Raw genomic sequence first — 7136 nt, forward strand, 5'->3', positions numbered from 1 at the left:
GGAAATGTAAATCAATACCAGTGAAAAGTCAGTCCCTTGAATTGTTGATTTTTAGGTATGGTGTCAGACCTCCATAGAGGTACTATCTTTATCTAAAAACTTAACTGGTTACTTGTTTGAGCCCTTTTGTGGCATATTTAGATGGGCAGGAAATGTTCCACATTTTATGGTAAATAGTTCTGCATAGTTTTAAGGAATATTGTAGCCGAATCTAATTGAATATGAGACTAAAATATGCTATTTGACCTTTTGTGAATTTAAAGACTATTAATATTGTTTGCGCTTGGTTTAAAAGGCTTAAGGTTGGCATTTAAAAGTGTTCCTTCAATTATCTTGTTCTGTAAAGATTACCTTGGGAGAATTGGATTAAGGCCAGTTTTTTCAGTTTTTTCAGTTTTTAGCTTCTTTCCCCAGTGCCCTCTGAGAATGGAGTTGATTTGGTTTTGCGCAATGTTGAAAGATGAAACAATGCCTAAACTAGCTGCAAGGAATACTTCATACTGTATGCTTTTTTACAAACATCAGTAGGCATGAGGGTGCTCATAAGCATCTGAGCATTGTTCCGCATACTAAAGTGATAAGTGACTCTCTAAGAGTGTCTTCTTTTCGTGTCGGTCATTCAAAAATTGTTGGAATCGCTTGTTTGAGCTGTTGGATGAAAGAGGCTTGTTCCCTTTAAATATTTGCTTGTGTTTCCTTGCTCCCCAAATTACTTTCAAACTTGTTCCCAGCTTTTTGATCCCTAAAATTTAAATTGGTTTTCTTCCCTTGTTCCCTAATTAAAATATTTTGATATTGTTACTCTGTTCTCCAGTTCAAATTAGCCATGTTCTCTTTTTCCCCAAAACCCCTGGGAGTGCCTCTTTGATGTTGATTCTCGTATTGGCCTAATAGTAATTCACTGTAGAATTGCAAGACACAGCAAGATCTTATTTGGGAGTGAGGGAAAAGTTTTGAATAAAGTTTTGCACAATACAAGAAACACAATTTTGACTGCCCATTCTAGATCTTGCCCTTTTCGGACTGACATTGTTTGCACCTTTCTGGCGGCCTGCGGGAGGGCAAGCTCTAGAAGCTCTTCCTTAGTGAGCCTTCGCTGAAAAACTTTCGAAGTCTGGCTTTCCGGTGTTAGGGGCCGAGGTTTTTGTGCAAAATTCATCAGCGGCTTCCTTGCAGCTTATAAAGGCTGTTCCTTTGGCAAATGGTGGTCAGTAAAAGTTTTGTAGTGCTTATACAAATTTTCGCTACTTGAAAATGTCAAATATCAGCTTGGCAATCTTTCTTTCCCGATACTTCATTTAAAATTCACGTGAGCGCTATTAATAAAGGGCCAGACAACCATTTAAAACATTTTGTGCCAATTTTTTTGTCAGCAAACTTGGGTTGTCGGCGAGCAGAATTCGAACTTAAGCTGTCAGTGTGCTTTGGCTGTTATTTATGCTTTTTCTAACTATTCTAAGACGAGTTCAGGCTGGTATTTTCGAATCAAGTGTAAGAACACGGCCAAACCGTATTGATAATCTATTTATTTGTGTTAACTTCGACGGGGTAGATCGACAAATGTCATTTACGCACAACCGAAATGGACTGTTTCCGGTGAAAGGGCAAATGATTGACAGGATAGCACAGTTTTGACTGCCGCGCGCACTGCGGGCGCGGATTCCGTATGCGAGGACGTGCTCGTGCTTCTCACTGAAGTGAAGTCTTGCTGCCAGTATGACAAATCAGTCGGAAAATGGGTTGCATTTAGTCGTTTTCTTTTTATTACCGTGTCAGGAAAAGTCTTTCCTGTCACTCCCCTGCTAAGTGGTGTCTTTGTGCATAGAGTCTTCCGGTGTTGGGGCTTCAGTGTGACACATTTAATTTCGTTTGCTACCGGATTCAGGAACTCAAAGCCCATGTTCTACGTGATGGCAAATGACGCAAATACAATGCACCTATAAAGATTCAGCCTTCGGAAAATGTTATGAATAAGATATTTACTCTAATCTTGCCTGTTAACAACATGATGAAATCACCAGTACAGAACGTCCAGCAGCGGTATGTTGGAAATTGCCGAACACGTTCTTAGTTTCTTTCAGCTGTTCTTTGTACGAGCATCATCCGCCGATGTCAATTTTTTGCTTTTAGTTAACTGGTAGTTCAACGATCTTTGCGTGTTAGGTGTTAGCTACCTAGAGCTGGAGGTCACCGGCCGCATTATTCACAACACTAGAACTGTTAATTTAGAACCTTTGCAACTGGATACCGGTTTTCACTTACTCACGTTAATGTTACAAGAGCACATGTTTTCTGTATTTCTACAGTTGTTTCACCCTCCCTTGCCTTACCGCTTTCCCTTGAAACTAGTTTAGCTGATGTCACGCTACATACTAGATCCCGCAAAATACGCTGCATCGGGTAGATCCACGTTATTTCCGATCCAAAAACGTGGTCCAAAATAAACTACCCCTATAAATAGATCACCTTTTGAATTTATTTGTAAACATTAAGCGATAGTCACGGGTACATTATCCGTTGTTATGATGAGCCTTGCATTCGACTCTCGTCTCTTACTCTCGAGATCTCTCGTTGTTCGTCAGTTTAATACTGATATTCCCCCTGTTCTCTCAGACGCTCTCTTTCACGTTGAGCATCGCTTACCCGTCGTCTGCTGCGCTAGAATTTTTCTATATCTTTCTCTTGTTCCTAGTTTTACTACATATTGGAAACATGCTTTTTTTTTTTTTGGTAGTCTTCAAAATTTTCGTTTATATTACTGAAACGCAGAGTCAAAAGCAGTACACTGGCCATGCAGCTTCCCGCCAAAAAACGCGGGTTCCAGCTGTGCGACATTTCGTGTATTGGCTTATGAACGCAACCTCATTCCCAGGGTCCTCTCTCTTCCTCCTTGGTTACGGCTGGTCAGGTGCCTGTGACACAAATGAAATGCGCACGGAGGGTGGGTCCTCCAATTAATTTTGTCAACTTTCCGAGGTGCTGTTTGACTCGGTTTTGAAGTGAGTCTTGGTGCTCAACTAGAAACTATTTTCCCATTTCCAGAATGCGATAGGTTTTGGGGGTTCTTTACATAAAAACAAAATAAATTATTTACTCTTGGAACTGTATCATGTTTCAGTGAACTGAATTTCCATTGTTCTAATACAAATGACCCCCCAAAATGAACTGTATTATGGGATTTCCGAAAACCGAAAATTGAAAGAGAAATGAGTTTCATTTGCATAAGATGACGTCATTTCCACTTAAGTGGTTGTGCACCAGGACTCGCTTTGAAACTGAGGCATGCAGCAACTCGGAACTAGGCTAATCTAGGAGAGGGAGAAAGAGATTGTTCTTCTTTGAATTCCCAAATGGAGGCAACTTTCTTATTTCAAGTTGCAGTGCTTTCGGCTGATACAAACGTGATTTTAAAAGCAACTGACAAGTAATTTGTCAGAAAGCAATGTATTTCAGGAAAGATGTCGTGGCAGAACTTTCAACAGGATGCGGGAAATAATTACTTTGAGATAAATAGACATTTCCGCGCCACGCGATGTTTAACTTCCGCTCCCTACTGAGCTCAGTCAAGAGATTGGCTCAGTAGATGAGTTCAGTGGAGGCAAAAAATATAACCTTCGTTCTACTGCAACTGTGGTAGACACGTGACCAGCCGTAACCAAGGTACTTTCTCGAGGGAGGAAGAGAGACGGCTCGGGGAACTAGGACGTACGGATGGTCGTATGATGACGTCACAACCACGGGGTTACCGTGGTGCTTCATAGTTGAGCTCCAATATGAAGTACCATTATAAAGAGTCCATTTTCCGGCTTTGTTCCTAAAGTTAAAACAAGCGCTGAGAACAAATGAGCAAGGACCAACACGGAGTAAGGACCGACAAGGAGACGAAAACCGCTTGTTTGATTCACCCTAACTACATTGTCGGTGTAGTGTAAAAGTACTAAATTGCAATCTTTACACCTAATAGACCCCTTTAGCTTGGGGACAGCTATTCTTAGAGTTATTTTCATAGAATTATGTCGTAGAGTTAGAGTTAATTAAGTTTCCAAAATCCTCAGCCAACATTCATAAAAGCTAACCTTAGGCCTAAGGTTAGCTTTTATGCATGTTTAGGATACTTTCTGTATTTCTGAATTCAGGATTTTGGAAACTTAACTCTAACTCTAATGTCATAACTCTATAAAAATATCGTAAATACTTTTGTTCTTGGGCCATCGTAGTTTGATCAAAAATAAGACACAAACAGCAGTGATAAACATATTGAACTTTTTCATTTTGATAATGACTTGACGTTTCGTATGTGCTCTACATACATTTTCAAAAGTAACCGTTGAAATTTAAAACAGCTATTTATATATAACAAATCGGATGAGGGGACTGGAACCTAGATTAAGCAAATACTTAACAGTAAAATATATAATAATAATAATTATAATAATAATAAAAACAGAAAAGATTAATAAAGCATCAGCTTTTCACTTCCGACGTTGACGTTGAAAGCTGGCTCAAGTTCTTGAATAAAGAAGGTCTCTTTTATTTTACAATGATAGTCAGTTTAGCCCTTCGCTAAAATATCAAAATGATCCCACTTGATGTTATGTCCAGTGGCCTTGACGTGGTCAGCAATGGCTGAAGTATTGTCATTTTTAGCTAGGGCCTTAAAATGTTCGGTTTTTCTATCGTGAAGCCGCCGTTTAGTTTTACCGATGTAAAAATCATTACAATCCCAACAATTTGCTCTGTAAATAACTCTGGATTGTTGTGAACGATTAATACGGTCCTTGTAAGGAAAGAAAGATTTTATACATCGAGTGCTCTGAAAAACAATCTTAAGGTTAACACAAGAGTAGAATTTGTACACACAAGATTTCAGGCGTTTAGCGACTTGGTTGCTTTGCAAACCTAAGTAGGGAAGTAGGATAACAATATCTTTCTTAGGAACTGTAGACACTGGATCGCTATGCTGATGTTGTCTGTTTTTGTTCAAAACATCGTTGATATGATAGTTGATTATGCCTTGTGGGTAGCCGTTCTGAAGAAGGAGTTTTCGAAGATCAATGAGGGCAGATTGTAGCAAGGAACCAGATGAACAAAGACGGTAGTAGCGATAAGTGAGGGAGCGGATGAGGTTTATTTTGTATTTTCGTGGAGTGAAGGAATCCCATTTCGTGTAGAGACCTGTGAAAGTTTTCTTTCGGTAGATGGATGTCGTGAAAGCGTTGTTTTGATTACGTGTGACAAGAATGTCCAAAAACGGAATTGCATTGTTATGTTCAAATTCAATGGTGAATTTAATATTGCGATGACAGCCGTTCAAATAGTGCAAAAAGTCATTTGCACTGTCTTTGTTGTGGAACATGGTGAATGTGTCATCAACGTAACGATTCCAAAATAAAGGATTAACTTTGGCGTTCAGCAACCACTTTTCTTCAAAAGCACACATAAAAATGTTGGCTAAGACAGGGCCCAATGGTGAACCCATGGCAACACCATCGATTGCTTGACTATCGATTGCTTGTAATTTTTTGTTTTCCCATTTCAGACCACGTGGCGTTACTCTAGAGAACAGTTTCAAGTAACGTTTTGCGCACGTGCTTATGTTCGAATAACTTATGAAAAAACAAAACGAAAATTCCTTGAGAACGTCACGTGGTCTGAAATAGGAAAACCGTGAGATAACGTTCCACTCCTGAAAGCCTCGTAATGAAATTAGCATATTTATGAGATCCGTGCGAATTAAGAATGACATGATGCATGATCTTCGCCCTTTCCAGTGGATTGAAGAAACTCATGGAAAGACGAAAAAAAGATTGTAGAGCTGGGACTCCTCTACGGTGAGTTGTCTTTGTCTCGATCATTATAACTAGCAAAAGATGCATAAATCCAATCAACATACGTGGCTCGGTAACGTCTTGATCATTACTTCCCTTTGATAGAACAAAAGACACTAAAAGAATCTAATTCGGTCGCGTACGTTGTTTGTACTTATGCCTGCAACCAGGTTTTACGAACTGATCTGGAAGGTCACATTTATTGGGATACTGGAGTCCTCGGAAGTCCTCAGTATGAATAAACGGCAAGGCAAGAGTCCAAATAAATGTTTAATTCTAAAAATAAAAACAACTCCAAAAAGCGAGCAAAAAAGGGTAGATACTTTCAGTCATCACTGATTCGATTCAGTTGCAAGGGAAGTCCTCTGCTGTCTAATTTCTTTCGCCCCAGGATTTGATTTCAATCTACTACTAGCTATCCAGAGTATTCAATACAATCAATCCTTTCATGACTAACTGAAAACACACCATCTGGTAGACGGGGAGAGATCTCGCGCCATACATACAACTTCCTGTTTCATGTACACTGAAACTTAGCTCTTGACCCCTTGGCACTCAACAGAACTCGGAAGGAGTGGAATGCTGGTGCACTCAGCACTCAGTGGAATGCTGGTGCACTCAGAGTTCGGTGTCCGAGAATGACGAGCGTTTCCAGTCGAAACGTAATAAGCTTTGTGTGACGTAAACTACTTAATTTCTACACGAAACCCGTATCAAAACAAACAAATCGACACGGGAACGTTAGAACCTGCTCTTTTGAGGCTCCGAACAACTTACATCTTACGTCGTTTCACTACAAAGGATTGCAACTCATCTGGGAGATTTGCTAACCGGTAAGTTCGTTTTCATCGTTTTAAAAATGGTTCGCTTTAAAAACCTCTCAGGGAAATAACCTAGCTTCAAGCAATTTTAAGTGGTTATGAAAGCGGTTTGAAAGAGTTCATATGAAGCATTTGGCAAAAAACCTCTTGCTTGCATGATTACATTCAAGTACGATTGAGGTTCAAGTCACGCACCAATTGTTTCCCGTGGTTTCATTGTCAATTAAACACGCATTCTTTACTTTAAATTGCTGAAATGAAGCGAAAATACTCCAAGTGTTTCCACTGCAATACACGCAGAAGGTTTTTTTGTGTGTTTCATTCATTTTTACTTGATTTGAATTTACTTACAAGATGCATAAACCCAACTCGTTGTTACTAAAACAGCAAAAGTATCTTTGCCTTTGAGAAGACACTAAATCCTAAGCAATCTTGATTGCGTCTCAAATATAACTCTTAGGCTGAAGACGGATGGTTTTCGTTTATA

The 7136-nt window shown here is 39.5% G+C and overlaps 1 protein-coding gene and 1 long non-coding RNA gene across 5 annotated transcripts in view; one reads left to right on the plus strand and one right to left on the minus strand.

Annotated features, from left to right (window-relative positions):
• Positions 1-2458: 2458 nt before the first annotated feature.
• The window catches only part of LOC138006692 (uncharacterized), a 16146-nt gene continuing 11468 nt past the window's right edge, over positions 2459-7136 (minus strand). Inside the window, exon 2 of the long non-coding RNA XR_011123927.1 lies at positions 2459-2912. This is a non-coding gene — a long non-coding RNA (uncharacterized lncRNA). The remainder of the gene's footprint in view (positions 2913-7136) is intronic.
• LOC138006691 (tachykinin-like peptides receptor 86C) overlaps positions 5723-7136 on the plus strand; it is a 51326-nt gene continuing 49912 nt past the window's right edge. For 2 of the 4 annotated variants that reach the window (XM_068853169.1, XM_068853164.1), the window contains exon 1: positions 6444-6661. The gene's annotated coding sequence lies outside the window, so the exon portion shown is untranslated. Of the gene's footprint in view, positions 5832-6435; positions 6662-7136 lie in introns of those variants that run through there. The other 2 variants (XM_068853165.1, XR_011123926.1) reach the window with 2 other exon arrangements.

The sequence above is a fragment of the Montipora foliosa genome, chromosome 6 (assembly GCF_036669935.1).
Source record: "Montipora foliosa isolate CH-2021 chromosome 6, ASM3666993v2, whole genome shotgun sequence".
NCBI lineage: Eukaryota > Metazoa > Cnidaria > Anthozoa > Scleractinia > Acroporidae > Montipora > Montipora foliosa.